Source organism: Aotus nancymaae, unplaced genomic scaffold, assembly GCF_030222135.1.
Source record: "Aotus nancymaae isolate 86718 unplaced genomic scaffold, 86718_ANA_hifiasm-v0.15.2.pri h1tg000019l, whole genome shotgun sequence".
Taxonomy (NCBI): Eukaryota; Metazoa; Chordata; class Mammalia; order Primates; family Aotidae; genus Aotus; species Aotus nancymaae.
Genome location: NW_026988431.1, coordinates 49,929,403 through 49,946,100, shown reverse-complemented (window position 1 = coordinate 49,946,100; position 16,698 = coordinate 49,929,403). Strand labels below are relative to the sequence as shown.

At 44.4% G+C, this 16,698-nt stretch overlaps 1 long non-coding RNA gene across 1 annotated transcript in view; it reads left to right on the top strand.

Moving 5' to 3' along the window:
- LOC105713565 (uncharacterized) overlaps positions 1 to 14,609 on the top strand; it is a 43,143-nt gene extending 28,534 nt beyond the window's left edge. Inside the window, exon 4 of the long non-coding RNA XR_001106583.2 lies at positions 13,005 to 14,609. This is a non-coding gene — a long non-coding RNA (uncharacterized LOC105713565). The remainder of the gene's footprint in view (positions 1 to 13,004) is intronic.
- The last annotated feature ends 2,089 nt before the right edge of the window (positions 14,610 to 16,698 follow it).

Here is a 16,698-nt window from a genome sequence, read left to right as displayed (position 1 = left end):
TTGCTCTGTCACTGAAGCGCAGTAGTGCAATCATAGCTCACTGCAGCCCTTAACTCCTGGGCTCAAGCAATCCTCCTGCCTCAGCCTCTCGAGTAGCTGAGATTACAGGTGTGAGCCACCATGTCCAACAAGAGGGTGTTTCTTAAAAAAGAGAAAATAATACACAGAGAAAAAGTAAAATAGTTGTTGTCTTCACATTAATAAAGAAGGAGACTGAACATTTCCTAAATGGAATTATTTATAGACTGGACTAAACTTTAAACTATACTAGATATTTACTTCACACTATATATTTTTTAAATTTTATTTTATTTTTCTTTTTTAAAGAAAGAAAGAAAGAAAAAGAATAAAGAAGAGGAGGAAAAAGGAAGAGAAAGAGAGAGAGAGAGAGAATGGGAGTATTGCTTTCTTGCCCAGGCTAGAATGCATTTTAGTAATGGGTATTGAAAACCTCTTTTATACCAATAATTATACTTGATGTAAACAGGAAGGAATAAGGGAAGAAAATAACAAACAAGCAGCCAACCAATATTTCATTTAAACCTATGAAATGCTATGCGATTACTGAGGAGTGATTTACTTCCAATTATGTAGTCACTTTTGGAATAGGTGTGAGGTGGTAATGTATGTTTTGTGTATTTGAAGTGGAGAGTTCTATAAATGTTTATTAAGTTTACTTGTTCCGGGTCTGAGTTCAAGTCCTGGATGTCCTTGTTAATTTTCTGTCTCGTTGATCTATAAAATCATTAGCTCTTCTTGTTACATTGATCCTTTTGCCATTATGTAATGTCCTTCTTTGCCTCTTTTGCTCTTTGTTGCTTTAAAGTCTACTTTATCAGAGGCGAGAATTGCATCTCCTGCTTTTTATTTATTTGTTTATTTTTACTCTCTGATTGGTTGATAAATCTTCCTCCTTCTCTTTGTTTTGAGTCTTTGTGTATCGTTGCATGTGAGATGGGTCTGGATGCAGCATACCCATGGGTTTTGGCTTTTTATCCGATTAGAATATATATAACTTTAATACTGGCATTTGATGCTAGCTGGCTGTTTTGCCCATTAGTTAGTGTAAATTTTTCGTTGTGTTAATGTTCTTTTCTTTTTGATATATTTTTGGAAAGGCTGATATTGGTTGTTCCTTTATATGTACAGTGCTTCTTTCAGAAGCACTTGTAAAGCAGGCCTGGTGGTGGTGAACTCTCTAAGTACTTGTTCGTTCGCAAAGGATTTAATTTTTCCTTCGATTATAAAGCTTAGTTTGGCTGGATAGGAAATTCTGGGTTGAAAGTTCTTTTCTTTAAGGATGTTAAATATTGGTCCCCACTCTTTTCTGGCTTGTAGGGTTTCTGCTGAGAGATCTGCTGTAAGTCTGATAGATTTCCCTTTATGGGTAACCTGACCTTTCTCTCTGGCTGCCCTTAGTATTTTCTCCTTCATTTCAACCCTAATAAATCTGGCAATTATGTGCCTTGGGGTTGGTCTTCTTGAAGAATATCTTTGTGGTGTTCTCTGTATTCCTGGAGTTGAATATTACCCTGCCTTGCCAGGTTGGGAAAGTTTTCCTGAATGATATCCTGAAGAGTATTTTCCAACTTGGATTCATTCTCTTCATCACATTCAGGTACACCTATCAAACGTAAATTAGGTCTTTTCACATAGTCCCATATTTCCTGGAGACTTTGCTCATTCCTTTTCATCGTTTTTTCTCCAATCTTGTCTTCTCGTTTCATTTCACTGAGCTGGTTCTCGACTTCTGATATCCTTTCTTCTACTTGATCAATTCGACTGTTTAAACTTGTGCATGCTTCACGAAGTTCTCGTGTTGTGTTTTTCAGCTCCATCAATTCACTTATATTCCTCTCTAAATTGTCCATTCTCGTTAACATTTTGTCAAACCTTTCTTCAAGGTTCTTAGTTTCTTTGCATTGGGTTAGAACAAGTTCTTTTAATTCACAGAAGTTTCTTATCACCCACGTTTTGAAACCTGCTTCTGTTATTGGAACACACTCGTAATCTATTAAGCCTTGTTCCGTTACTGATGAGGAATTGCAATCCCCTGTAGAGGGAGAGGCATTCTGATTTTGAGTATTCTCTGCCTTTTTACGCTGATTTCTTCCCTTCATTATATATTTATCCGTCTGTTGTCTTTGTAATTATCGACTTTCTAACTAGGTCTCTGAGCAGACGTCCAACTTGTTGATTCCCAGCGCCGACATCTGAGCAATCCACTGCGCCGGCCAAAATAGCGGTGTTAAGATTGATGGTGCTTTTCTGCCCGGGAATCTCCGGACTCTGCACCAAAAACTGGCGTGCTAAGGCACCAGCAAAACCGCCGCGCCGGCCACAAGAGTCGCTCTGGCGACCCGTGGAGCTCCTCTGCTGGGAATCTCCTGGTCCGTGAGCCACAAATATTCGTCTGAAAGTGTGGCGTCCTCTCGTTCTCTGCGCTTTCACTGGGGGCTACGTGCCCGAGCTGCTAGTGATCAGCCATCTTGGATCTCTCTCACTAGATATTTAGTTGATTGTATTTCCCAACTCTAATTATTAAAATTAATTTAATCAGTGTGGGAAGAAAATTTAAGAGGGGACAAAAATCTGCTTTATGATTTTCAAAGTTAGTTATCTACACTGATCAATGTATGAATATGTGCCCAGGTGCCAATTCATCTGCCATGGAGATACTGTACTTTCTCAATGTTTTAGAAAGTTAAACTCCAGAAGGCAATAGTGGTGTACCTCTGTTGTGCCTACCTATCCAACATCCATTACCCCATTTTTCTGCTCACAGCCTCCTGATTTTCTTTAGGGAGCCACCCCTCACTCTACTTTCAGTCATGAGGCTAGGAATAGTCATGTGACCTGGGCTTGACCAATCAGGGTTTGGTTTAGAGATGGGTATATTACCAATGCTAAGCCAACTGGAGCCTGACTGGGATTTTGCAGGCACTAGTAAGAAAGATATCCTTTGCCTTTTGGTACTGGTACTGCTGATGCTTGGAGCTTCTGCCTGAGCGTGAAACTAACACAAAAGAAAGCAGCCAGATGGTAAATTCAACTCATACTGCAACTTGGATGTACCAATAAAATGTAATTTCTCTAGTTTGTCCATAATCAATGTGGTCCTTCACTATTTAGGGTTTAAATCTTGATTCAATCCAATAATTCAATAACCCCATTGAGCACATGCTCATTTTCTCAGATAGCTTCCTCTTTCTCCTTCTTCTCCCATAAAGATGCCATCTGGATGCATGACCAATATTCAACCAGGTACATGGCATTATGGCTGCCCTCATTGATAAAATACTAAAATATGCATGGAGCAGTTGGTAAACAGGTTCTGCCCTGAGGTCCCTGCTCCTCATAATCCATCAACTAAAGGGTTAACTCTGGACATAGTAGGGCACCTCCATTTAGACACCTCAGTGCCTGAGCCTGTAAGGATTTTTAAATGTTTTGATCATCATCCCTGTAGGGCATGTTGGGGTGGAGGTAGTGTGGTGGTGTGTGTCTTTTCTGTGTCCTCATGGTGTTGAGAGGAAGGGAACTCGTCCTTGTACTGGTCCTTGAGCATAGCTGCCTTGTGTGTACTTATTTTGGGACAACATCCACTTTTTGCCTGTCCTGGGTGCACTGCAAGCCTCTGATGTGGGGGTCTGTGGATGAGGAGCTTGTGGTTTATCTGGAGCAATCTGAGTCAGTGCTCCCAAAGCTGTTCCCTGACTGGCTTAGCTTCTTCTCTACTCTTCCTGCTGCTATAGACTCTGACTTCTGTCCATGACTTCCTATCAACCCTGGTCCCAGGGGTCTCCTTGGCAGCCCACACCACTGAGTCACTTCACTACAATGATCACCTCTGGCAAGCTGGCTACAGGCTTGCTACTATGTCTGGGTAGAGTCTACACTTCATAGGGACCTGGCACAGCTTGAAAAGTCCATAGCAGTGCCTCCTGCTGTCCCACCAACACTGAGCTCTTCATCTCACAATTCTGGAGAAGATGTGGGAGAAAGATCTCTCTCTGCCCTTGTGGTTAATCTTTACTTTTCCAATACAATCTCTCCACTCAGGCCTCTTGTCTTATTCTACTGCTTCTGTCCTCTGATTATCCCTACTTTCTCCTGGTCTAGACCTTCCAAATATAATACCCTAAGGTTTAGTCTACCAAGCTCAGTTCTTGACCCTCTGAAGAGGAAAGTAATGGAAGGTACAGGATATTTTCTCAATGTAATAGCTTGAATTACATGGTTATTGCCTTGCTGTGAAATTTGATTTTGAATGCCAGAAACTGAGTGTTATGTTTTCTTTCTTTGCATGCTTTCTGGAAAGAACTTTCATCTCTTCCTAGGCAGATAAATGCCTTGAGTAGACTAAGTTCATATGCTTTGAAAGGCAAAAGAGAAAAGTACACTGATAATTTCAAAACATTATGCATGACGATACCTTTAAAGCACCTGAAATTTAACTGGGCCTTAAGCCAGTCTACTCAGTCTAGTAAACCCATGGATCCCATGGTTAGAGCTGGGTTTCAGTCACCTGCTACTCTTAGTCCTGACTGACATGGTAATAACAGTATCCATTTCACATAATTTGAATAGCAATGGACACAGCTCCACATGCAAATGGGGCTGATTAAATGCATTTACTGCCAGGGCTAGATCCTGACACAGACAAAGCTTGCTTAAGGAGCTCCCCAAGTCCATTTCTAAACCTCCCATGTACATTTCTTCCTTTCCAATGGTAGAAGAAAAGAACCAAGGAAGAGGATCCCTTCCTTTGGATTATCTGGGCCCAGAATCCCCTCTCCTGTCACTCACCGTGTGGTAGTGCTGGATGTTGTACTGAGGCTCCAACTTACTTCTCCTTGCTGATCCTCCTGTTTCTCCTTTCCTATAAGCATGTTCCAGTTTCCCATAGTTGCAAAAACAAAACAAAACAAATGAAACAAAACAATGATTTAAAAAAAAAAACTCTCCCTGCCTCCTCTTTTAGCTGTAACTTCCCCCTCCCTGCCCAACCAACTCTCTTGAAGCAGTGATTTATACCTACTACCCCTGCCTCTTCTCCTCTTCATTGACTCCATTTTGCTTCTAACCTAGTGTGATTTGGGGATGCCCTCACATCCCCGCTAAAACCAATGTCTCACAAGTAATCAATGACTGCCTCATTGTCAAACACAATGGAAACATTCCAGTGCTCATTTGCTTGACATCTCTGTGGCATTTCCCACTCCTGACCACTTCTTCAACGTGGAGAGTCTTAATGTGAACTGCTTGATGCCACTTTTTTCTGGTTTTCTTTCCATTTCTCCATCTGTTCCTCAGGATCTCTTATTTGATCTTTAGGAGCTGGTATCTGTCAGAGTTTGGGTTTCATGCTTTCATAATCTTCTCATTCTGCCTGCTCTTCTGGGCCATCCCAGCCCTGCCCTGGCTTTAGTGACTATCTTTATGTTGACTGTCCCCCAGTGGGCACCTCCAGGCCTCTCTCCTGTGCTTGGAACTCATGTTCCAAACTCTTCCTGGAGGTCTTCACCTGGATGTACTACAGGCACATGAAACACATGTTCAAAACATGCCATCTTCCTCTCAGATCAATTTCTATTCCTCTACTTGCAATCACAGTAAATGGTACCAACATTCATGAAGCTGCACAAAGAACCTGAGAATCTTCCCGGATTTCTATTTCCTTTCCCCTTTCACTGCCTGTTGATGCAGAACCTTTTACCTGGCAGTATATTAGGTATCCACCCAGAGTAGTGTGTGTGAGTGGATGAATGAACTGTGGTGATACAGAACACTATGGCTCCAACTTGAGTCTGAAACTTGATGTCATTTTGCCTTTCACAGTTTCTCACTGCTTCTTCATTAACGAGGGAGTCCATCCAGATGATCTTCAGCTCTGAGATCTATGATCCACACAACTCCAATCTGACACCTTAGTCACTTATCCACTTAACCCCATTCCTTTTTCCTGTGCCTATCCCACCTAGGTAAAGAGGAGGGGGGCCGCTATAATAAGGGGCGACTTAAAACATAAATTATGCCACCTTACAGAACATATTTTCCCTGATAAGAGGTCACAATATCTCTCTGCAGCCACCCACCTTGAGTCACAGTGAGAATTGGAAAGGGAAACAGACAGGGTGCATAGGAAGGGTGGGAGAAGCTGAAGGTAAGATTAACAGAAGTCATTTCCTCCTTTCCCTGTCATGCCACATTCTGTAACTGTCTGTGTGAGTAACCCCAAGCACTGCACACGGGAAAGCACCTTCCCTCTTGTTCCGCATGACTTGTGTCTGTAAAGGAGTACTGTGACTGTCTCCTGAACTCCTATGTGCCTAGCACTTTCTACTTCTCAAAACATTGCACGAATATTTATTTGAGTGCCTTCCACGTGCAGCCACTGTGCTTAGCAATGTGCACCTTATCTCATTTAAATCCCACGACCCTTGCCTATTTTTATCTCGGTTTTGCAGACCAGAAAACGAGGGCATGGAGCCGTTAACTGCTTCACTAAGGCTATCCAACTAGTAGTGTGGTCCTGCAAATCATCAAATCAAACCCAGGTCCGATTCTATGCCCAAGTCCAGGACAGCAGTGGCTACACTGCTTCTGACGTATTTGTGGTTATCTTTCACTGCCACTCAAACACTGAGTACACAGTATCCAGGCGTTTGATAAGTACTCATTGAAGAAGTGCTTAAACCATACCAATGAGAGCAGGATCTGGTCCCAGCTGCCAGAATTCAGAAATGCAGCTTTGGGCCTTTCCCATCACCTCTTTGGGCCTCAATTTCCTCATCTGTAAACGGGAGGCATTATGCAGATGCCCTCGAAGGAGGCTGTGCCTTTAACATTCTGTCTCTTCTAATGGCGCAGTGTCCCCAACGTGCTGCCAAGAAACGGCACTGACGGCAGGACCCAGCCGTTCAGCTCTCCTACGCGGCGCCAGCTGCACGGCTGACGCATGCGCCCTCGCCCTCCACCCTCCGCCCTCGCGCCCCAGCTTGGCGCGGAGGCAGCTCTTTTCTGCGCACGCGCAGGCCCCCGCCGCCTGACCGCTGGATCGCCTCGCACCGGGCGGGTGCTGCTGCCTCCCCCGACACCGGCGAAATCAGTGCTCCCGACTGGGATCGGGGTGGGCTTGCCAGGAGCCGCTCGGGGCCCACGGGGGAGCCGCCTGGCCCTCGTTAGGCAAGACCCCCGGAAAGCTGCCCCCCCACCGGAGAGCGTTCCCGCCCGCGCGCTGGACGTGCCGGGCAGCACAGAGAGGCTCCTTCCCGCTCCCAGCACAGATGGAAACGCTCTCGCTCTGCGGCCTGGGCTGGGAGGCAGGGGAGGGCCCCAGAGCCCTGCCAGCCCGCAAAGCCGGGAGGATTTTCCTCTCAAAAACGATACCGCTGATTAAACTGAAAACTTCTAAGGTCACGGAGGACGTTTATCCGGCCTGGGGCGGGGAATGGGAGAGCTGGAGGCGTCACCTGATGTTATAAGCTACTAAGAGGCTGCGGACTCTGCCGGGAAGCAGGCGCTTCATTGCCGCTTAGGGATGAATACAAAAACCTGGGCAGCTATTTTTACACTGGCTGAAACCGGGAGCGTGTGTGTGGCGGGGGCGAGGACGCAAGCAGCCCTCCCCCATTCATCCCCTGATCTTCTTCCCCTTCCATCTGGAGAGTCTCTCCTCAGAACCGAATCATTTTTTTAAACTATTTTTTTATTTTTTGAAATCAGGGAAGGGAAAAGGAAGCGGATAAAAACGTTTCCTCAATGGTTAAAATAAATGAGATAGCAGCATTCTGAATTTTCACGCTTTGGTACTCTCAGTCCTTCCTCCGCTTGTGTTTGAAGTCCAAGGTTGTGGGTCTGAGTTTGTCTTTTCCTGCTCAGGGAACATGGAATGGCTTCTGAAAGGTTTGGGCCCGCATAGAGCTGGAGAAGACAGAGAAAAGAGGAGGCTTTGTGCCAAAAATGCATTCTGGAGCCCGACTTGTGCCTGTGCACTGTCGAGTGCGACTTTGTCCTGTGAAGACTCAGAGTTCTGCTTCTTCAAACAGGAATTTTCAGGCCATGATAAGCACTGGGAAAGCAGAAGGTTGTCCAGGAAGGGTGGTTGCTTTGCATATTCACCTGATTTAGACCAACTGGAGCCTTGCCTGTGCTTTCTTGTCAGAATAAATTTGGAGCTGAACTCACCATACCCAAGAGGGAGATGTGCTGGGGGAGGGCCGTGAGCTGTATGCTGAATTCTTGCTGACATCAGTTCATTTCAGATCCCTCAATTTACTTTGATTTCAACGTCATTTCATTTTCTTTCCAAGTCCTTCTTCTGGATAAGGAGACACTGAAAATCATGGAAAAATTTAAGGCATAAAATGAAATATCCTAAAATTAAAGTGATGTTGTAGAGATTCACTATCTTAAGGATTTGCTTAGATGACCTTTTAGCAATTTTTCGTTTGAGAATTATGGAACTACACACACACACACACACACACACACACACACACACATCCCAAAACCCCACAAAAATAAAAGTTCACCAAGAAGAAAAGGTTACCTGGAAAGCTCTTCATTCAATGTGTCATTTCTAAGATTCACTAGATTGGAATGAGGATACAGAGTGGGAATGTGTGGGGTGGGCGAGAAGTAGGGGGTAGGGGGAGTTTTAAATGTGTTTCATCCATGACTGATGTCTCCAACAATAGGAATAAAACAAATTTTGCCTTTTCCAAAGGGAAATCGGAATTCAAAGTTGTGGAGAAACATTCCTACCCTGGGAGCTATGACAGCCTCCTAGGGTCCAACACAGCTGGACTCTTAGAAATTCACTGACTTCTTCCAAAGGCAGGTCAAAAGAAGGCGCTGCTTCATTGAGATAGTGCAATTCAGGGGCTCTTTCATAGCAGAAAACCCCCATGCACCTCTACTATTTGTGTGCCAGTAACTTCCAGTCAAGTTTGAGGAAAGATCCAAACTATTGTTATTATGGTTTGTTTTCATATATGTTTGTTTATTCCGTTTTGCTTTTTAAAACATAGCAGAACTTCTATGTCCAAATGGATGCATACCCTGAGAAAACTTTCAAACCACTATTTTAAAAGTGGGAGCAGGACCATTCCCTTACATCCCAGAGGACAATTCTAGGCTAGCCCCCTTCTCTATCCCCAACAAGTTTAAAGACAGTATATCTCACCTGTGGGCGGGCCACTCCCCGTCCTTATTTTCCTTTACTGGCCAGTCACTCTGTATCCATAGCAACTTGACTCAGGTCTGAAAATCAGGAAACCTGGATCGTGAAGAGGTTAGGTCTCATGAGGGATTAAAATCAATAATCTGTCTTTTTAGATATTCTGTCAGAGATCACATTTATTTTTAAGAAGTAGCATCTAAGCTGTCCGAGTTCAAAAATCAGTTTCTTTTTTGTAATATAGTACAGGAGAAATAGTTCCGGAAGTGGAAACTTAATTTGTATCTAATTTCAGCAAAATAATTGCAGACTGCTTCCAACTTGAATGAGCAGTGAGGTATAGCTCCAAGTAGTTACTTATTTTAGTAGCACTCCCTCAGGATGAATGCTAGCTATTTTCAGTTGCATGTGGGAAAACCAAAGGCGCTGCCAAGCTGTGGCAAGTTGGCATCGTGTGTGAGCTGTCAACCAGGATACTCACTTCCACTCAGATTCATTTCTAACTTGCAGTTGGCGTGTGACCTTTTTCTTTATTCATTTTGGGGTCCTGATCACTTCCTTTCTCTGCCGCCCTACCTTCCCACCGATCTCTACCCCAACAGGAAGCTTTTGGCTGAATCCATTTAATAATAACAGTGTGAGTGCCAAGTGGGTTGTATAAAGTCCTTAGGGAGAACTGTGAAATGAAGCACATTGTTCTTCAGGGCTCCTAAGGACCAGAATGTACCCATCAACAAAAACTAATATGCAATAAAATTATATGTCTTTCTCTATAATTTATGCAGAGTGGGATAATGCTGCGATGAGGCAATAAATAGCTCTTGGTATATGTGGTAGGCAGCCTCTAAAACGGCCCCCGATAATCATCACTTCCTGATATTCACTGTCTCGTGTAACCTCTCTTTCAACGTGGGCTGGATGGACCTGGTGCTTGGCTTTCAACAATTTGAATACAGTAAAAGTGATGGGATGTCACTTCCAAGATTGAGTTACAAAAAGTCTCTCTTTCTAAGCCAACTGCCATGTTGTGACCTGCCCCATGGAGAAGTCCATGTCGCAAAGAGCTGATGTCTCCAGCCAGCAGCCACTGGAGTGAACCTGGTAGGTGATCTTCCCTTGGTAGTACCTTGAGTTGACTTTGGTCGTGGCTAACACCTTGATTACAGCCTGTGAGAGCAGAGGACTGCTAAGCTACAGCTGGATTCCTGACCCATGGAAACTACAAGATGACACATATTGATTGTTTTAAGCTTCTCAGTTTTGGGGTAATTTACTATGCAGCGATAGAAAACTAACACAGTATATTCCCCAAAGCAGATAGACCCTCCTGCTACAGTAACCCCACCAGAGTTCTGTCTCCAGATGTACCTCCTGCTATAGCCTCTCTATCACCTCTGGGATCACTTTCGGGGCACATCTTACTCTTAGGTATCTTTTTAGGAACTATTTCTCCTGCTGAAATAACCAGCCTCTTCCTGCTCACAAGATAAATTCCTGCTCACCCCTTAACACCTGTATCAGATGTGACTTCTGGAGAACCTTCCTAACTCAGCCAGGCAGAGCTCCACGAGATAAATTCCTGCTCACCCCTTGACACCTGTATCAGATGTGACCTCTGGAGAACCTTCCTAACTCAGCCAGGCAGAGCTCCACGAGATAAATTCCTGTTCACCCCTTGACACCTGTATCAGATGTGACTTCTGGAGAAACTTCCTAACTCAGCCAGGCAGAGCTCCTGCATCCGGCCTTGGGGTCTCCACAGCGCTTTGCCTCTGCCTGTGCTGCGGCGTATCCCACTGCGCTGTCCTTATGGGTAGAGCTGCTAGGCTGCAACTCCGGGAGGGCAGGAAATGTTTCTTTGTCTTCCAATCCCTGGTGCCTAGCACAGCACCATGGTAAAACATCATTCTTGGAACAGATTGCTGACTGTCTTGCAGGAGCAAGGATCCCAGGCAGAAGAGAGCATCTGGTAACTAGTTCCACTCTCACCTGATGCAGGGATCTTACTACAGCATCCTCAAAGCGTTTGGAAGAAGACTACTTTGGTTAATTGGAATATATGGCACTCAATCAGCAGATTAAATGCTCTAGCAGCCTGCAGTTGTTTGAAGCTCACTTGATCTGATCCCAGTCCCTTGATGCATCACTTATCATGGGGCCTTGAAAGTTGACCGTCCTATAGTCTGAGTTATCATCATTTCAATCCATGATCTTGAAGTTGATATGTCTCAGGCATCATGGAGATGTTTTACTTCATTTTTAGAGAAAGCTAGAAAGAAATCATGAAGGCATCCCAAGGCACAAGTTAAAGGGACATCCTTAGGGACAAGCCTGAAAGAGGGGAAGTTTGTGCGTTTCTCTCAGATGATGATCTAGCTATGATCGGAGGGGCTCATTGCCGGGTAAGGCTGTTGGAAGATCTTACAGGAATGGAATATGTTGTAAGCCTGTCTACCTCATCATCTTCTTCTGCATCGTTCCTCTCCTAGACTTCAACTCACCTGTAGCAAACAGCTTCTAACAGGTCTAATGACATTTAGTTATGATGTTTTCCAAGTCGTTCTCCACAGGGAGATGGAACTCTTTCTGAAATGCACATTGGATCACATCACCTGTCCACTTAAAGACTTTAATGGCTCCCTGTGCATGGCCTGTTAAAAAATCTCACCTCCTTGCTGTCTGCACTCAGGTCACACTTGCCATCTTTCATGGCCTTGAGTACACATGCACAGCCCCACTCTAGGGGTTGCCCAGGACCCACTGGGCTTAGTTAATCCTATTGTTCCTTCAGATTTTATGTCATTCATCATTTCCTCAGATATTTCCCTGACATCCATTATTAAACCAGATCCCCTCATTAACATACCCAGGGACTCACACATTGCAAAGATGTTGATTTGTATGGGTATTTGATCAAGCTCCTCTCCTTTTGAGGGCAGAGACCATGCCTGTCTTTGCTGATCCCTTATTCTTGGTACCTAGTATAGCCTGGTAAAAAGCAGGCATTCGATCAATATTTGTTGAATAAGTGAATGAATAAATGAGCGAATGGATGAATTACGGGTGCTCTTTGAAGGTACCTGGAGGAAAAACAAAAATGCAGGAAGAATGAGAATTTAATGGAACCCAAAGCTGGGGTATAGAAAAGTAATTTGAAGTACACCACCATCCTAAAATGACTGTTGGACCTTCTTTAGATTGAGTGTAAACAAAATTTACAGTTAGATATAACGCCATTCTACCCAGGTTACAACAGCCTTAGGGAAAACCTAGAATTTCAAGCTGATTTCCAGAGCCTTTGGCTGTGCCTCCTATCCCTGCCAGCCCATCCAGCCACTCTAGCCCTCCCTCCCTTAGGAACTCATGCTGGCTCTCCGCTGGGGAGGGGAGGAAGGGTAGAGTTGGTGGTGGATGGCGCTTCAGGCCCCCTTACTGAGAGTCTCCATGTGTTGCTGCCACCCCTAGCAGAGCACCTATAGCCTTTATTCCAGGCATGATCTGTTCATTGCCTGCAGCTCCACGATGCTGCACAGGCCTCCTGACAGCCACCATTGCTGACTGTCCTTGCTGGGGCTTCTACTCTTGGTGGTGGGGGATTTGTTTTCCTCCAAGTGTGGAAAGCTTTTCAGTGAGCTTCTGGTGGAGCAACAATTGATTCCCCTCTTCTCTCCCTTAGATGATTCCCACCCTTCCTTGATTGTCATCTCCCTTAGCAGTTTTGTAGCAGGCAAATAATTTTCCCCTATTTGTTAAAAAATCTTAAATCTAGGAGTATAGGATCTGCTAATTGTTTTTATTTCCTTATTTCTGTTTCTTTCAGGGTTCAGGGAGGACTCATAAGACTAGAGTTGACAACCATTCATCCAACAACCGTTTCCTCCATGAGGAAGAGAGGCAATCAAGGCACTGCCCTTGTCCCCAGGAAGCTCGCCAGCACATGGGACTCTGTGCAGGTGTCTTCACCTCTGGGTTAGGTATTTGACTGTCAGGCCACGGCTGAGCATCCATCCTCTCTATACTAATTTTTGCCAAAAGTCAAGAGTTTAGAAGAACACTAATGTGTTTTTCTTCCAGCCTTTCCTACATAAATGACAATATCATTATCCTCAGCTTTTAAAGTGCAAGTCTGAACAGAGATCCCAGAGTCAAGGAGGGTGCCTGAGTCATTTGAGATAATTACCTTTTTTTTTTAATCTGTCTGAGACTTGCATATCTGTGAATCAGCAATGTGGAAACTGGGCTTCAACAAAACTAAGGGAGGCTTGAAGTGAGCAAAGCAGAGCAGAGCGTTGGCAAGAGCTGAGTGCTGCCACAGCAGGAACATGATGCTGATCATCATCTAAGGGAGCTCATGGTGCTGTCTGCCTCCTCTTAGCAACATCCACACAGACTGGTACAGTCAGATCATTGTGACTTGGACAGGGACAAAAATACCCAGCTGACACCAATAGCTCCCTGCACAGCCAGGGTATTCTGGAGGTGTGTGGTGTCAGGACAGCCTGTGCGCCCTCATTTGTTTACCTGAGTCATCTGAACAAAGCAGTAACTGGCTTTGCCTCGCTCTGGTGAGAACTCACAACAAACCCAAAGCCTCCTCCCCTACGGCCTTTGCTCCTGCAGCACAGCCCTGGCATCTTTTTAGCATCATAGACACTGTCACGTGGTAATCAATGACAGATGAACTGTCCCTTCCCTGGGCCATGAGCTCTCCTAGGCAGGAGCCTCAGCCCAGTTTCTTCCATGTCTCCAGGGCCCAGTATAGGGCCTGGCTTCTAGTTGGTTTCTGATGAATAAATGAATGGCCATAGAGATGCACTCTTGGAAACACAAGGGGCTTCTGTAGTGGCAACATGTTCAATAGCACAGTACTCTATTGGTTTTTTTTACAGCTTGTAGGACCCAGAGATGGAATGATTTTTGTTTCTCAGAAAAGGTATACCTCGTGGGGGTCACTGCTCAAGGGAAGGTGCCACAAATTGGGGATGAAGGGAGGCGCAGGTTGATCAAGGCCCCAGGAATTGAAATGGAGGTGTTCATCCTACGGAGACTCCAGAACATCTGAGGCAAAGTCCTGATTCTCCAGGAAACAGACTTTGCCGGAGAACAACGCTGGGAGAGGCAGGCTGTCCTAGGGAAGAAGTCGTATTTCAGCCCCAAGGCGCACTCCCATGCTTGACCCCAACTGTCCACTAGGGGGCAGGCAGAGGCAGGAGAAGAGGAAAGCGGGTGGTGGGTCAGGCCCAGTACACCCAGCCTGGCATCCTGCACGCTGCGCTGCCTGACTCAGACAAGGCCAGGCCACTCCTCCTGCCTGTCGTGGCCTCTGTGATTTTATATAATTTGGCCTGTGACATCAGACACCACGCGACCGTGGTAACCAAAGTATACAGCCTGGAGTGAATGTTAATAAACAGGAAAAAAAAGATCCCTGGTGTCTTACTTTACCCACGCCATTTGTGGTCTTGCTATCCACACCTAGTGTCTCCTTTATTATCCTGAGCAATCGAGACGTACTTGAATTCAGCGACTTTTTAAAAATGAAAAGCTAAATTGGGGAAATGTGCATTGGTATTCTTGTTTATCTAACTTTGAAAATAGTGCCATGAGTGATCACTGCCTCTTGGTATCCTGTTCAACACTCCTCTTATATACAAAGACGTAATTTCAAGGGAAAATTATTTCCTTGATAGTCCCCACATCCCTTCAAAAGTCATTTCCTCCAAAGAAACATCAGGTGATGGGATCCCTTAATTGGTTAAAACTTTTCCCAGTTCCTCAAGGATTGAAGAAAAACAGCACAACTGTCTTCCTATACAAATTATCATCCTATGCAAATTACTGGGCCCAGAGACCCAGATCTAAAACAAACTATGACTGAGTATAAAGGAATAAATGTTTTACCAGGCCAGATCTCAGAAGTGAAAATTTTTGTGTAGAGATGAGAGTTGCTTCATACAACATCAGAGAGTTTGAAGGTTATAGTTCTCCTGCCTACCAAGAATATCTGACTAGAAGCGTTTTAAACTTTGCCTTATCGAAGTTAAAGACTCTTTAATAAATTGTATCTTTAATGAGAATAAGAACAAAATAATCATATTACATGAACCAATAGAGAATGATAAAACAGTCCTAAAAGAAATGGCTTTCTAGTGGAATCAGAATTCATATGCAAACCTTTTCATGCTGCAGACGTTTTTGAATGCTACCCCTGATTTCATTCCAACAGTATTCACAGCTGAGAAATATATTTTAAAGATATAGCATGATATCAAATTACTTTAATAGTTTGCAAAATGCTCTCAAGAATTACCTGAAAATATGCCGTTTCTATGATACTGTAGATTAGTTCATCTAAAATTGTTTGATCTTCAATTAAAAACATAAACAGTCTTGGATATATTTGGACACAGATGTTGCCAGAGTTTCCAGATTTCATTGTTCAAAGGTATTTCACAAATATGACAAAATGTGTTGAGATGGCGTCCATCTGATTGGGTATTCAGGCTTACAAAGAAAGTAATTACAGGGGCAGAGCCTGGGAGTCAGCCCTCATTCATCTCAATTCTCTTTCACATAACAGCGTAGCTTGACCTTGATTTTTTTAGATGCAAGTAAAGGACATTGATGTAATTCAAATAAATTGGTTTTTTTCAAATATCCTGAGGAGTCTGGAATCAGACATGACAGACTTGATGGACAAAAGCCTGAAGGAGAGCCAACTCTGAAGTAACCACAGTGGTTCTAAAAGCCGTGTCTTTCCTTCTTATTGACCTAAATTTTCATCTTCTTTCTAGGGAACATTTGCTTGCCAGGTCCTTGGCAAAGGTCCACATGCCAGCTTCTTCTCTCCCTTCCTTCTCTTTTGCATTTGCGTCTTCCATTGAAATTCCCACCAGGGAATGTGGCCGCCACGGCAGCCTCTGGTCAGCTGAAGTGACCTGCAACCTTCCTTGCCTTTCTCTGAGGGCAGGGGCCTTGCTTCTTCTATTAACAAAGCACTTTTGGTCAACTTTTAGGTTTCTTCATGGTTGATTAAACGGTGTTTATTTAGGACCCTTCTCCTCTTTCTGTGTCCGGCCGCTGACCTTTCTGCTGGTTCGTTGTCGGAGGAGAACGCTCACAGGCAGTCTATCTGACTGCTTCTTAGCAGCTTTGGTAAAGATTCTGTCCTGGAAAATGTTTAGGCTGTTGAAATATCAGTGCATCTTCAAAACTTATGACGTTTTGCCTGGATGGTGTTCAGAGTTGCTGTTACAGCAGTGCGCTGTAACTGCTAGCATCTCCCTCGAACCGGGGCATGTTGATCATCTTGCCATGAAGCTCCAGAAGGCTTCACTCGATATGTTGCGTGTGGTTTTTTTTTTTTTTTAGACATCTTGCTGTGTCACCCAGGCTGGAGTGCAGTGGCACAATCATGATTCACTGCAGCCTTGAACTCCTGAGCTCAAGGGATCCTCCCACCTCAGCCTCCCGAACAGCTGTGACTATAGGCGCGCGCTGCCACACCCGCCAGT